This window comes from Pongo pygmaeus, chromosome 14 (genome assembly GCF_028885625.2).
Source record: "Pongo pygmaeus isolate AG05252 chromosome 14, NHGRI_mPonPyg2-v2.0_pri, whole genome shotgun sequence".
NCBI lineage: Eukaryota > Metazoa > Chordata > Mammalia > Primates > Hominidae > Pongo > Pongo pygmaeus.
The window spans coordinates 58648026-58664094 of record NC_072387.2 but is presented as its reverse complement, the minus strand read 5'-3'; the positions used below and the strand labels follow the sequence as shown (position 1 = coordinate 58664094).

General features: G+C 40.2%; 1 long non-coding RNA gene across 4 annotated transcripts in view; it reads left to right on the top strand.

Annotated features, from left to right (window-relative positions):
- The first annotated feature begins 13801 nt into the window (after positions 1 to 13801).
- Positions 13802 to 16069, top strand: part of LOC129011612 (uncharacterized) — a 58105-nt gene continuing 55837 nt past the window's right edge. For 2 of the 4 annotated variants that reach the window (XR_010123580.1, XR_008493377.2), the window contains exon 1: positions 13802 to 14020. This is a non-coding gene — a long non-coding RNA (uncharacterized LOC129011612). The remainder of the gene's footprint in view (positions 14021 to 16069) is intronic. The other 2 variants (XR_010123578.1, XR_008493378.2) reach the window with 1 other exon arrangement.

Below are 16069 nucleotides of genomic sequence, written 5' to 3'. Positions count from 1 at the left end.
CCTCTCAAAAAAAAAAAAAAAAAGTATTACACCTGAGAGGGTTTACAAGTCTCTGGAGTCATAATGCATGGAGTTGAAACGTTGATACTCTTTGGAAAGGTGGGGCTATGGCCCTAGCCAGCACATGAAATCATTCTCTTTATTTGTACAATAAGATTGTCTCATGGCATTAATAATGATCAAGTATGCATGATTACTAGAGCAAATATAATATAAAAGGATACTTCTAAATTTACTCTGTGAATTTCAGTTTCTGTGACACTCACATTTGAAAAGGGTGAACATCCAACAGTCTACTCCTTGACATACACTACTATAAATAGCCTTGGCTAAACTGTAAAAGAAAAATGAAGGCCGGGTATGGTGGTTCACACCTGTAATCCCAGCACTTTGGGAGGCCGAGGCAGGCGAATCACCCAAGGTCAGGAGTTCAAGATCAGCCTGGCCAACATGGCAAAACCCCATCTCTAATAAAATACAAAAATTAGCCAGGCATGGTGGCACGCGCCTGTAATCCCAGCTATTCAGGAGGCTGAGGCATGAGAATCGCTTGAACCCGGGAGGCAGAGGTTGCAGTGAGCTGAGATCATGCCACTGCACTCCAGCCTGGGTGACAGAGCGAGACTTCGTCTCAAAATTGCCAAAGTTAAGGGGATCAACCTCCCTCAGAGATTTTGAAAAAATGTATAATCATTGTATTTTACTAAATATAGGAACATTATGGTATATAACACTACATTTACATTAAATTTAAGACAAAACATGAAGCTAAAAAGAATTCTAGCTTGGGACCAAGTTTTTAAGGCAATTGTTCACTCCTCTCTGCTATTAACCATACTTTTGTGGAAAAGTTTGAGGTAGAGTGACTTTGATGACTATTCAAGATTGGTATATTAATACCTCTACTAGTTACAAAGATGAATGGTGGTGATGGTTACAACATAATGGATGTATTTAATACCACTGAACTGTACACTTAAAAATGGTGAAGTTGATAAACTTCATGAGTACTTTGCCACAGTTTTAAAATTTATGGAAAAAAACCTCTACTAAAGTTCAATAGTATCAACAAATATAGACCATTGTAAGAGGTTTTTATTTAATTTGAATATACATTTCTGAATTGACTACTATATCCTGTATTCAGCTCATGAATCATCTCTTACTGTGCTCATGAAAACTATACTTGATTCCAAGTTTTAAAAATACCCATCATTCTTTTTGTGAAGAAGGACCTGTGATTAACAGTTCTCACTTTTGTGGCTGTCAGCATGCCTGCATCAGTCAATACCTGCAACACTGTCCATTGTCCAGGATTCCAATCCTGGATGGAATGCACATAAACAAGCCTGTTAGAAATGGCCCTAAAATAAAGATAAACAGGATCTCTATGAAGCCCCTACTAGAAAATCTACTTCTAAGAATCCTAAGAAAATAAGTAAGGCAAAAATGTAGCTATTATGCTGGGCGTGGTGGCACACACCTGTAATCCCAGCACTTTGGGAGGCCGAGGCAGGCAGATCACCCGAGGTCAGTTCAACACCAGCCTGGCCAACATGGTGAAACCCCATCTCTACTAAAAATACAAAAATTAGCCAGGCATGGTGGCATGCGCCTGTAGTCCCAGCTACTCAGGAGGCTGAGGCAGCAGAATTGCTTGAACCTGGGAGGCGGAGGTTGCAGTGAGCCAAGATTGTGCCATTGCACTCCAGCCTGGGTGACAAGAACGAAACTCTGTCTAAAAAAAAAAAAATAGCTATTAGGTTTTTCGTTTTAGCAGTTAAAGAAACTTGGGTGGAATCAATATAAATGCTCCAAAATAAGGAACTGCTTAAATTATAGTACATCCTTATATTGCATAAGAAAATACTTATTTAGACGTTAAAGTATACAACTGAATATTGCTAGGAAAAAAATACATGAACAACAAACAGATTTAAGCAAAAAGTTTAATAACAAAGGGTGTTGGGGGTAGGTATTTCTGGCTGATGGGATTGTTTTTTCCTACATCCTGCTTATTTGTATTTTCTTTAATATCAATTACTTATAATAAGAAAAAAACCTAAAGTTTTCTGAAATACTTACTCAACATGAGTTTATCATTCACTTATTAATTCAACAAATATTTGCATTTGTTGGATTAATTCAGACATAGTCCTTACCCTCATGTCTCTTAATTTACGAGGGGAAAAAAAAGGCATGATGAAACAATCCTGGGAATTTTTTACTCCTTTCTTTCATTCTTATTAATTACCCAGTCATTCCATTTTGTTGAGGACTCTGGCCCTTTGCTGACAGTATCTGCCTCCCCTGCATTTTCTGCCATCACTTCCCACTTCAGTGTCCATATGGAAAACCCATTGAAAAACTATGAACTCTGACTCCATAAAACCACTTCATTCAGTAATCCATACCCAAAGCTACACCCTCTATCTTCTGATAACCAAGAAATTATTCTACAGCCTTAAGAGTCCAATATATTGCTCTCTGACTACAACTACTTATCCTTGCAGTTTTTTACTCCATTACTCCCTAAATACCTGCTTTCTTACCTAATTTTGATACCCATTCCTCATTTCTTCAAACTACAATCTCTCACATGCTTTGTGTCTTTTCCTATCCAGCCTAGGTTCTCAGGTACATCACCCTATTCTGCCAACAACCTTCCTCCCTCATTAATTCCCTCTCCCATTACCTAGAGCATATATTTTGTACCATCTTACTTCAATTCAAACTTGCTACTTCAGCTCTACCCTTATCTCTTTTATGACTCCTTTATCAGAAAAAAAATAAAAACTAAAACTATTAGCTATGAACTCCCTCAACTTCCTGCTCTAGATTTACAAGTTATACATAAAACCATCTTACCTGTTCCCTTCTAGTCTCAGAGGAAAAGGCATCCTTTCTCTTTTCTGGGTTAATTCCTTTACCTGCACCCTTATCTCCTACTAGATCTCACTATACTTTATCCTTTCTAATTTCTCCTCTCTGATGACTCTGTCCCCATACTTTATAAAAATGTTAAGTTCTCTTCTCTTGTAGATCTCCTACTCTATTCTGTAACCTCCTCCCTAAAATTATCATCTTTTGTTTTTAAGAAAATGTCAAGAGCCTTGAAATAATACACATTTATTGTAACCATTCTCTTTTTTTTTTTTTTTTTTTGAGATGAGGCTTCGCTTTTGTTGCCCAGGCTGGAGTGCAATGCCGCAATCTCGGCTCACCACAACCTCTGCCTCTCAGGTTCAAGCAATTCTCCTGCCTCAGCCTCCTGAGTAGCTGGGATTACAGGCATGTGTCACCATGCCCAGCTAATTTTGTATTTTTAGTAGAGACGGGGTTTCTTCATGTTGATCAGACTGATTTCAAACTCCCGACCTCAGGTGATCTGCCTGCCTGGGCCTCCCAAAGTGCTGGGATTACAGGCAAGAGCCACCGCACCCGGCCCCTTTCCCTCTTTTAATATACTTTTCAACTCAACACAAACAGAATTCTGCCACCATTGTTTCATTGAAAGTGTTCTGGCAAACATTACTAATGACAGAACTGCCAAACCCTTTTATCTTTTTCAGTTGACTTGGCCTGTCTTTACCTTCTGACACTCCTGACTTCTTTCCTTTTGAAACCTCTCTACCACTGGCTCCTTTAACTCTGAGCTCTGTTGGTGTTCCTGCCCCTCTCTCAGCCATTCCTTCTCCGTCTTTTGCTGCTTCCTCTTACTTTGCCCATTTACTAATTTTGGTTCTCATTTCCTCTATGTTTAGTCTCTGCGAGCAATGGCATCCATTTCCCTCATAATCTGAACTACCACCTATTTAGTGATATCCATTTCCAGCCCAGGCCTTTCTCCTAAGCCTCAGTCGTGTATATTGAGCTCCTTACTGAACTTCCCTGCTTAGGTATCCCATGAGTGCTTAATCTTTCATATTCAAAATGTCCTCACTGGACTTGTCATCTCCCTCTCCTGTCCCAGCGTTCCATACCACACCCATAAACATACACACATACACACATACACACACACATACACACATACACACACACACACACACACACACATACACACATTCTCTCTCTCTCTCTCAAAAGCCATGAGCCTCCTCCACTTGTCCCTGTCCTAGTTAATGATACCACCATTGTACTCTACAACGAGGCCAGGGACCAGGGAGGCATTACAGATGTTTCCCTCATCTTCTATCCCAGCCATCACTACCCTAGTCCAAAAACTCATGATTTCCCACCATGACTATAAAACCACACAAAAATACTTCCATTTAAATAACAATAATAAAGAGCATTTTTACAACATTCCCCCTAGTATTTCAATTATGAAATGACAACAGATTACCTTATTAGCAAACCATGAAGGCTATACAGAAACATATATAGCTTACACTATTCACAGCATTTAAAACCCTTGTTTATCCCAGTACCTAATACTGTTCAGCACATGGCAGCTTGTTGCTTATCAGTTCACTTCTGAATAAAGTGAATGTGGCATATTTAAAGATATCCATAATAATTATTAAGCTGCATGTTAAGCAGTCCAGCAGTCAATAATATGATATATAACAAAATACAATTATTACACCTTGTTAGTTCACCAGAATCTCTTTAAAATGCACCACCCACACATACCCATAAATCAGGAAGTAGAACTGCTATAAATGAGTTTCCATTCACTCCCACCCTACTGTCATGGATAATACTTAACCTATTTATGCTCCCTCAGTTTCTAACCATTCCTCACCCCAAAATGATGAAAGTAAATAAACCCTCATGGCCCCCTTAGAGTAAAAATAGTGTATCCTTAGGTGCAGAGGGACTTTGCCTCTCTAAGTCTTTCCTACTTTGCTCTCTGATGACTGAAAGACGAAACCTTCTGTCCCACAAGATATCAAACTAATTTTCCTGAAGAGAAACAAAGTACAGTATTCAATAAGGCTAAATGGATGAAATTCAATCATGCTAATATACATAAAAGACAAACACGGAGCCTTCTTTGGTCAACTGGGAAAGGAGATGAGGAGAGAGGTATATTGTTAAGAGGCCTTCAGAAACAATGCCTTCCAATCATTCCTGATTTTTTTCTCAGTTTTCTTTAATGCACATGTATTTTATAATTAGGGGAAAAAATGTTCAAAAGCAAGTCCACAGGTCTAGTTTGAAGGGCAAATAAGCTGGGTGCAGTGGCTCATGCCTATAATCCCAGCACTTTGGGAGGCTGAGGCAGGAGGATCACTTGAGATCAGGAGTTTGAGACCAGCCTGGCCAACATGGAGAAACCCTGTCTGTACTAAAAATACAAAAAAAAAAAAAAAAAAAAAATTAGCTGGGCATGGTGGCTTGTGCCTGTAATTCCATCTACTTGGGAAGCTGAGGAACGGGAATTGCTTGAACTGGGTAGGCAGAGGTTGCAGTGAGCTGAGATCATGCCCCTGCACTCCAGCCTGCATGATACAGCAACACTCTGTCTAAAAAAATTGTAATAATAATTTTAAAAAGACAAATAAAAGCTATGTACAAAGTAAATTACATCAAGTGGTTTAAAAGAAACCTTGAACTTAAGTTAACTGTATATACTAACATTTTTTACATCTAAAAGCTTAAACTTTAGGAATTTCAATTTTCTATAAAAGAAAGTAAACGAGCATAAATAAAGGTAGAGGGAGAATTGTTAGATTCAGTCATACACTATAAAAATTTCTTATCAGGAAAGGGTTTTATATCTACTATATTAGTAGTCTTGCAGTTTATTAAAAGTATTGCAGTTTGGTCATGTCAGCTTTGGGTTGTTTTGCCAATGGCATAAACATCTAATTATTAAAAAACAAAAAACAAAACCTCCATGCTGATAAAAATACATCCTCCAATAAGGGGGGAAAAGTTCTTTGATTAAATACATATGATATTTTTCTACATGGAAAGTTGAAGTGAATTTAATCTTCTGTTTCACATCAAACCTTATTTTTTAAAAGAGTTCCTTAAAATTAGGTAAACAGTTTGTATATACTGTCCCAAGTTCACTTGGTCAAAAGTTAACAGTATGGGGTCGTCAAGTAAATTAAACATTAACAGCAAAAATTAAAGGACTTAAATTAAAAACACAGGGTCTAATCCTATGATGAAAAAAATAAGGAAAAAGTATTCCCATAAGAGCTATAAACTGCTCACCTATTTAAAATAAATTACTTCTTCAGAGCTGCCTTAAAAGTTTAATTTATTTTAAACATATGAGAATTTCCTAGCCAAAAGGGATTTGTACTATAAGAAATACATTGTGTATATTAAGAATAGAAATGTAGTATGAGGCTCAACTGTCTTAGACAACCGATCACACATCCTCAGTCATATCTCCTACAGACCAGAGTCTCAATTTTACTCCTGTTCATTAAAAATAAATAAGACATGAATGTAATAGATTCCTGGTTCCCTATCCTCCACAACTTCCAGTTCATCCCAACTCAATAAAGTCTCTGAGAAAGTCATAAGTTGTAATTTTTAAGTTTTTTACTCCTGTAGTTTATGTTAAAACTTTTAAAACTTTCTTTTGATACATTTCCAATACATCCATTTCCATTATTTATGAGTCCTTGTTACGATCTAAAATTGTTCTCAAAATACAAGAATTGTAATGGATAGGGCAAAAAGTTAATACCCACCCATGGTATATTTCAGACTATATATAGTATATATATGTAATTAATACCATTCTGAGTGTCACTGTTTGAGAGGGGCCTTGTTAAACAAGAATAACCAGAAGAAGGAAACCAAGATGGTGAAGGGTTTAAGAGCATAAAACAATTAAAGACACATTAAAGAAGCCATTAAAGGATGTTTGGGAGTGGGAATTCTGCTGTCCTCATGACTCAAAAAAATAATGATCATATTTAAAGGGTTATTGTAGGTAGGTGAGAATAAATTTGTTCTCAGTAGCCTCAGGGGACACTTAGACAATGGGTGGCAGTAAGAAGAGACATATTTTAACTCTTAAGATTCTATGATTCCAGTCCTGAATAGGCTAAATTTCCTTCATTAAGCTCTCACAAAGTATATATTATTTCAAAAGCAGTGTTTCAAAACACCATATTTAATATCTCATTTAAGGCCAACATTTTAACATTAATTTTAGAAAGAAGATTAACAAAAACAAATGGGTTTATCCTTTTCCAGGAATCCTTATTGGTAGGTGAAAAAAAAATTCATACTTCCCAGCTGGGTGCAGTGGCTCATGCCACTTTGGGAAGCCAAGGCGGGCGGATCACCTGAGGCCAGGAGTTCAAGACCAGCCTGGCCAACATGGCAAAACCCTATCTCTACTAAAAATACAAAAATTAGCTGCCTGGTGGTATGTGTTGTACCAGCTACTTGGGAGGCTGCGGCACAACTGCTTGAACCCGGGAGGCAGAGGCTGCAGTGAGCCGAGATCACACCACTGTACTCCAGCCTGGACAACAGAGTGAGACTCTTGTCTCAAAAAAAAATTAACAAAGGTCATACTTCCTCAATAAATATTGACCATTATTAGTCATAAATGAATTTTAGTTTAGTTCCATGATTTGTGGCCAAGAATATTGTAAGCAAAATAACTCCTCATACAGGAAAAAAAATCTTAACTCAGTATCTTCAGAGAATCAAAGTTGAAAATGCTATATATGAATCTGTTCTAACCACTTCTAGAAATTGGAGCTCTAAACCACGTAAATTTCCCAAAACAAGTACATTTCCTGATGTGTGTATAAATTTTCCCCCATGTAACTAATATTGGTATCCTTTAAAAAAAAATCACAAAAAGTTTCTTGCTCATAAAACATTTATAGATAATTAAGTACCTGTATTGATCTTCCATTAAAATAATCTACCCAACTGCAAAATAAATCTGTTTCTAAACAGTTTATTCTCTTAAGCTGATACCTAAGTAAAGCATATAATTATATACTGTTTAAATAACCTCTGAGGAGAATTTTCTAATTGTTTTTAATCTGTCAGTTAGCTACAGGGAGAATAAATTATCCAAGATACTTGACAGAACAAAGATATTGTCAACATAACTGTAAATCAAAACGTTGCGTTTTATAAAGGGAATGTAGATGAGTAAATTTTTGGGAAAAGCTCATCACATTCTTACCAAGAAATTTCAGTAAATCTTGTGTAGGAATATAATTTCAGTAGTAGATAAGATGCTATATCTAATTAAATAGTTGTCCATCTTGAGGTCTGACACTTCACAGACCTTTAAAAAAGATAAAGAAGTACTTTTTATGGATTTGTTAAGCAAAAAAGTACAGAACAGCCCAGGCAACATGACGAAACCCCACCTCTACCAAAAAATACAAAAAATTAGGTAGGTGTGGTGGCGGGCACCTGTGGTCCCAGCTACTCGGGAGGCTGAGGTGGGAGGATCCCTTGAGCCCAGAAGACAGAGGTTAAAGTGAGCCGAGATCACTCCACTGAACTCCAGCCTAGGAGACAGAGACCCCATCTCAAAAAAAAAGAAAAGAAAAAGAAAAATACCTAGGTGGTATTAAAAAATGTATACACACACACACACTCTTAATTACTACCATAACCACACATCAACACACATACAAAATGACTGTTCACATCCTTTATTAGTTTCCTAATGCCATAAAATTACCATAAACAAATTACCATAAACTTAGTGGCTTAAAACAACAGAAATGTATTATCTTACAGTTCTAGAGGTCAGAAATTCAAAATGGGTCTCAGCGGGCTAAAATAGAGACGTAGGCATGGCTGCGTTCCTAAAGAGTCTGTTTTCTTGCCTTTTTCAGCTTCTAGAGCTCATGAACTATTCTTTGGCTCATGGCCTCCTTCCACCTTCACAGTCAGCAATGGCTTTCTCACATCTCATCATTGACACGGATTCTTCTGCTTCCCCTTTACACACTTAAAGGACCATGTAATTAGGCCTCCTCAGGTGATCCAGAATAATCTATTTTCAGATCATCTGAGTAGCAACCCTAATTTTTATCTGCAACTTGAATTATCTCTCACCGTATAACATAACTTATTCACAAATCCCAGAGAGATTAGGACATGTACATCTTTGGACATCTTTGGTATGCCATTATTCTGCCTACCATATGCATGAATAATTTTTCCTTTACTTTTCTTCAGGAACTCCATGGACCATCATCCACCTCTGAAACTATATGCAAACTATTCACATATATGCATGATTCTAGAGAAAGGGTCTATAACTTTGAACAAATTTTCAAAGTTTAAGAATCACTGAGCTGGGTGCAGTGGCACTTGCCTACAGTCCCTGCTACTTGTAAGGCTGAACGGACAATCACTTGAGTCCAGGAGTTTGAAGCCAGCCTGGGCAATATAGAGAGACCCTGTCTCTTAAAAAAACAAAAATCACTGGACTAGCTGATAGAACGCCAATGTTCCTTAAAAGAATAGTTTGGCAGTGTCAACACTGCAAAATTTTAGTTTGGCTTTTTGATATGTATATTTTTAACTATAATCATAAAACTTTGATATGGGTTGAAAGTTTTTTTCTTGTATTTTTCCTCTGTGTGTTTTTATAGACTGTGTATATGGAGAGAGAAAAAGAAAACTCACCCATGTACAAGAGCAAGCAAATGATATAGATGTTCTTTGAACTCTTTTTAATATTCTAACTTTTTGTAAATTTGAAATTATTTCCAAAAAAAGTTGTATTTTTTAAATTAAGTCCATCTCAGAGAAGCAAGACCAACACGAAAATAAAAGTTGAAAACCCTGCTAAGCAAAGTTTTTAATACATTCAGTAGTATATACTGTTTTCAAGTTACTGTCTGCATTCTTTTTTTTTTTTTTTTTTCGAGACAGAGTCTTGCTCAGTGGCCCAGGCTGGAGTGCAGTGGCGCGATCTCAACTCACTGCAAGCTCCACCTCCTAGGTTCACGCCATTCTCCTGCCTCAGCCTCCCGAGTAGCTGGGACCACAGGCGCCTGCCACCACGCCCAGCTAATTTTTTGGTATTTTTAGTAGAGACGGGGTTTCACCATGCTAGCCAGGATGGTCTCCATCTCCTGACCTCGTGATCCGCCCGCCTCGGCCTCCCAAAGTGCTGGGATTACAGGCGTGAGCCACCGCGCCCGGCCTGCATTCTTTCTTGAAAGATGAACAGACCTATAGCTTTCACAGTTTTATCTAAATAAGTTAATATGTTGAAGCCAACATTGCATCAGTTGTAGCTTACTCATTATAAACTTTAGCAGGAGGGAAAAAAAGCATAGAAATTACAAGACCTCTGTTCTTCACACTACCCATATTTACCATCCATTAGCTGGTGATTGCATTTCAGTTTCCAAGAGCAAAACCCCAGATTTTAAATTATGACTTCAGTTCTACTCTTATTGACAAGTAAAGAGGGGTATGTAGAGACACTAACTGTGAGTGGAAAGGGGTGGGGGAGGGATAATTAACTCTTGACTGTATTGAAGAAAGCAAGCTGACACTTCTGCCCTAATTGAGCACCTAAGTAATTGAGTTCTTTCTTCTTATAAAGTACATTACTTTGTAGGGTATTAAAGTTCCAGGCAGGAATTCTTACTAGTTTTAACCCACGAATTTTATGTCTGAAGTAAAAGCACTTTTCCCGTTTTTTTCTTTGAAATTTAACTCAGAAATTTGCACCCCCTTGTGGTCAAATATAAAATTCTTAGTTTTCAAAAGACCGTTTTTTATAATCGGGCTCTCTGTTCAGGCATAGGAACTACTGTATGTTAGTTGATTTTGTTTTCTCCCATTTTAGCAAATCAAGAAGCTTTCATGAAAGATTTTTTCTTAAATAAGACTTTAAACACAATTGGACTTAAATCTTCTAAAAGTGACTTACACATAAACTTCAGTCTCTGCAAAATAGAGATAATTGCACCCACTTAATGAGTTACATGATGATTCGATGGAAAAATGCATGTACATGCTTAGCCCAGTGTCTGATACATATTAGGTCTTCAATAAATGTTATCATTTATCATCATCACTTTAGAATTCTCTTGACAGATTATATCTAGAAGGGGACTAAGATAAAAATTTCTACAGTGAGGAAACCAGATTGTGCTACTTACCTATTTGTAAGTTCTAGTACAATTTTACAGATGTCTCCCAAATATACCACTTATCCAGACCCCCCCTAGCTGATTGTCCCCACAGGTACATTATATTTTTAAAGTACAAACAATATGTGGTTATCCCTGAATGCTAGAAATTTGGATGATTTTTACTTTATATATATTTTAGATGGGCCTGGGTTTTTTAACTTTAACAATCAGAAAAAGCAATAAATCTATTCCATTTCCAGGTATTACTCTTATGAGATGGTAAAATAAATTAACATCCTTATTTGCCTAACAGGGATCATTATTCATATTTGGGAAAAATCATTTGTCAGTTTGATTTATCATTTTAAGGAGCTCTTGAATAAGAATGCTAACCCCGCCCAGCGCCGTGGCTCAGGCCCATAATCCCAGCACTTTGGGAGGCAAAGGCAGACAGATCACGAGGTCAGGAGTTGAAGACCAGCCTGACCAACATGGTGAAACCCCGTCTCTACTAAAAATACAAAAATTAGCTGGGCGTGGTGGCGCATGCCTGTAATCCCAGCTACATGGGAGGCTGAGGCAGGAGAACTGCTTGAACCCGGGAGGCGGAGGTTGCAGCGATCCAACCAGCCTGGGCAACAGAGTGAAGCTCCCTCTCAGAAAAAAAAAAAAAAAAAAAAAAAAAATGCTGACCCCTAATGGCACTAACTGTAGTTTGATTTTTAAACAACCATTAAAGAAGCCAGTTTAAAACATCAATGACTGACAATAACAAACATTTACTAATATGTCAAGCACTGTTGAAATTCCTTTAATATGTTAGCTCATTTACATCCTTACAACAGTCCAATAAGGTATTAATAGTACTTGCTTTACAAAAGGTCCAACAGATAATTTACCCAACGAGGCACAGCTAGTAAGTAGTGGAGCTGGGATTCAAACCCAGGCAGCTCGGTTCCAGAGTCGGCCCACTTAAGTAGTGCACAAAAGTACCAGAGATTAAGTAGTGTATTTATACTACTCTACCATGTTACTTCTTGCTGATCTCAAATTGCTAAAATTCATTTCTTTTCCAATACACTTCAATAATGCAAACCATGCTACCCTTCTCCCACTTCCTTATTAGTACTTCAGGCACTTTCATATCTACTGTCTTATTTAACATTCACAATGAAGGTTTTAAAATATTTACAACTTTATAGGGCTCGGCGCGGTGGCTCACGCCTGTAATCCCAGCACTTTGGGAGGCCGAGGCGGGCGGATCGCGAGGTCAAGAGATCGAGACCATTCTGGCCAACATGTTGAAACCCCGTCTGTATTAAAAGTACAAAAATTAGCTGGGCGTGGTGGCGCTTGCCTGTAGTCCCAGCTACTCAGGAGGGTGAGGCAGGAGAATTGCTTGAACCCGGGAGGCGGAGGTTGCAGTGAGCCGAGATCGCGCCACTGTACTCCAGCCTGGCGACAGAGCAAGACTCCGTCTCAAAAAAAAAAAAAAAAATTTACAACTTTATTATCGTTAATTGTCCTATAAGAGTGCCCATTTTTTTTGAAGGTAGACAGGTTTGCCTAGATATGGTGCTTCTACTTACCAGTTCTAAGACTTTGGGGCAGATTTCGTAATCTGAGCCTCAGGTGTCCTCATCTGTAAAGTGAAGATAATACCTACTTCATAAGGCTGTTGTGAGCAATAAACACGATTAATTCGTAAATCATTTATTTAGCACAGTGCCCAGCACACAGTACACAGTCAATACGTGGTAGCTGTCAGTTTACCAATGTGTTGCACAACAGAAACTCGTCTTTGCTGGATTCAGTTCACTTATCACGCCATTAAAAAAAAATCATCCTAAGTGACACAGAAAAACTGCCCATTCCTATCTCAAAAAGTTTATGAACAAGTTAAAACGGTAAGAGAAACTGGATTCAATGAAAGCGCCTTCGCAACAGGCAACTTAGGACCGGGAAGAAGGGCTTCAGCAAAATTAATCATTAACTTTAGGCAGGCGCACACGCACACACACCGTTAAGGAAGGAGACCACGCCTCCTGTGTGGGCTCAGGTTGGATCGTACAGCGTGGTAGAGAACTCCAGGGCTGCTGAATCTGACAGATGTGGATTCATCCACTTCTGTGCCACCTGTGCTGTCTTGGGCAAATTACTTAACGTCTCTGAGCCTAGGTTTCCTGGTCTTCAAAACGAGAACAGTAATAGTTCCTACCTGGTAAAGTTGTTCCGAGGCTTAAGTGCGATAACCCCTGTAAAGCGCTGGCGAACGGCAAGAGCTCTACACGCCGGCAGGGCGGTTTTAAATGCACGTGTATCCATATACAAGGTCTCATTGATACATTCCGTTGTTTGGAGTTTAGACACTGGCTGTAAGACGTTTTTGTTTTCTCCTAAGCTGGACCCGTATTTGTTTACCTCCAACGTAGACTAAATGCCTGTGGGCTGATAGCTATAAGAGGACCCCTTGGCCCCACAGCCTCTATGTTCGCTTCACCTCCGCGGCTTTGCAAAAGCGCTACACGCACGCGCAAGAAGCCAAGAGGACTGCAACCGAAGAAGCAACGGGAGAGCCGTGCACCAGGATGATTCTGCGCATGTGCTTGGCGGGAGGAGGAGGAGGGGAGAGGGTTGGAGTTTGCGCATGCGTAAAAATGTCGGGAAAGCAAGAGAAGGGGGGTGAAGAGGCGGTATTGACAGCTGTGGAGGCAGCCCGCGTTCCCGGCATGCCCCGGGGCGGCGGGGTTGGCTCTAACGAATTTGAATGAGGAGCCTCCGCGCTTTCGGCGCCATTTTCGAGTGATGCCTGATCTCATCAATCTAGCGGGAGAGACAGGATAACCTGTCCGAGAGTATAGCGCCACTATGACTCCGCCGGAAAAATTACTTTAAAAATCGCCAAAAATTACTTGGAGCAAAGGGCAGTCGGCGGAGCTTCGCCAAAGCTGGCGCAGTCGGTAAGAGCCTGAAGAAGTAGCAGAGCGGGACTCAGGAGGTGGCAGTGGTGGGACCCGCAGGCAGTGGGGGGTGCAGGGAGTGGGCGCCGGGTCTGCTCTCACTTAATCGCGAAAAATCCGAGGAAGTAGGGTTAGGGGCAACTTGGGCGTCTGCGAGTGGGCGGCGGCGAGCGGAATGTGGCGGGAGCGCGGAGAGACGGGGCTGTGGGGGGAGGGGAGCTGCAGTTTGAGCGGGACGCGGACCGGCTGCGGCGGAGCAGCCGCCGCCCAGCGGATCTGTCAGCAAGACCCCCGCCCGGGACCGGAGCCGGGGACGGCGCACGGCGGGGTCTCTGCAGGCGGCCGCTCCTTGACAGGAGGACTGGACGCGCGCCCCTCCCCCATTTCCGAACCGGGCCGCCTTTTCTTGCCGTTTTCCCGACCCGGTGATGGCCGTCATCTCGTGACAAGAAACTTAAGGTCGACAGAAAATTCAGGACCCGGAATCATGGGTCCCTCCGGTGGGTCGTGGCAACAGTCCCCCCCGCCACCGCCCGGCACCCATCTATCTATATTGTCTTTTGACGCTGAAGCGTGAGGTGCCCCAGGAATGAGAGTTTCCCAAGCCCTGGCTGCCCTCCCCCGGCGCGCCGGGTCCCCGTGAGGTCTCTAGGTAGGTAGGACTGGCCGCGGCTCGCGCTTCCAAGATGGGGCAGGGGCAGGCTTTTGAGGTTGTAGCGGACTCCTAGGAAAGATGCTGGACTTTAGCTTCTTTCTGGGGATTTTTGTCATTTGCTCTCGCAGCGTTGTCCTTTCTCAAAGGGGAGGGGTGTTCACGGGTGAGATGAAAGATGGGGCTTCGAGCTAGAGATTTCCTTCTCGTGGCTATTTCCTCCGAGTTGCACTTTTCTTAGAAGACTGTTTTCTTCTCCGGTGTTTGAAACATGTCGCAAGGAAAAAAGCAATCTGTGAAACTATTAATGTTTTCCTCCCCCAAAAGTCTTTACCCGGACAACTTAACGGTAATTTTGCGATCCCCACCTTTTCTTGACGCTGAGGAGGAGGGACGAGAGTTGTTATTTGTCTTTCCCTTCGGTAATTTTTTTTTCCCCCTTAGCTGGTGGTTTCTATCAATTCTTACTCCACAGCTCTTGAGTGATGTGAGCCAGTGACGGCATTAACTTTAGGTAATACTTTTGTGGCCTTTGTAAAAATCCCGCGTTAAGGATGTATTAGATCTTGAGTTCTTTTCCGCGCTGGAGGCACCACTAGATTAACCCTTTGCCGGTGTATTGCGTGTGGGGCGCACGGCTCTGGGTTGCAGATATTACGGAGATGCTTTTTGCAGCAGCTATTCTGTTCAATTGTTCGCAAAGAGGAATAACGCTTCCTGGGAACCGCAGTGACAACGCTTCTTTAGGACTGCCTGCCTACAGAGTTTTTCCCCCTGGAATTGATATAACGATTGATTTATTTCTTATATTCTATGAAGACTGGGGGACCCGCCCTCGCTTAGAATGTTTCCTGGAGGAGAATAGAAGAGTGCAATGTGATGTTTTTCAAATTGTGTCTAACGGAGCTCCCTAAACTCTGGAATTGTTACCCCCTGATTGGCTGGAAGGAAGCGGGCCTGGGGGGTTTGAATGTTGAACGCTAAATTATAATTCTCGACTTTACGAAAAATTATACTTTTAGCCAGAGAACCACGGAAATAGCTACGAAACGTTAGGACGAGAGTTTAGAAAAAAAGTTGGTTTTTAATAGTTTTTTTTCCTCTCAGAAAGGATTTTCGTGTGGTTCTCAAATGTATATTAAAAGTAAAACTGAAGAGGCTGTTTTCGCAAAATTATGTTTCTGCTGGTTGAAATTACAAGACTTTTATATATTTGTCACTGTTCTTTATTGGTTAAAAACTGAGTGAAAAATTTAGATTTTTTCCTTTGATAGGAATTTTTCATCTTAAACTACATATATTTGTTGGATGCAGATTACCGGACAGTTCTTTCTTTTATTTTGATGCAAAGAAACTTTAATTTTCTTAATGTTCACGAGTGATCTTTTTAACATTTT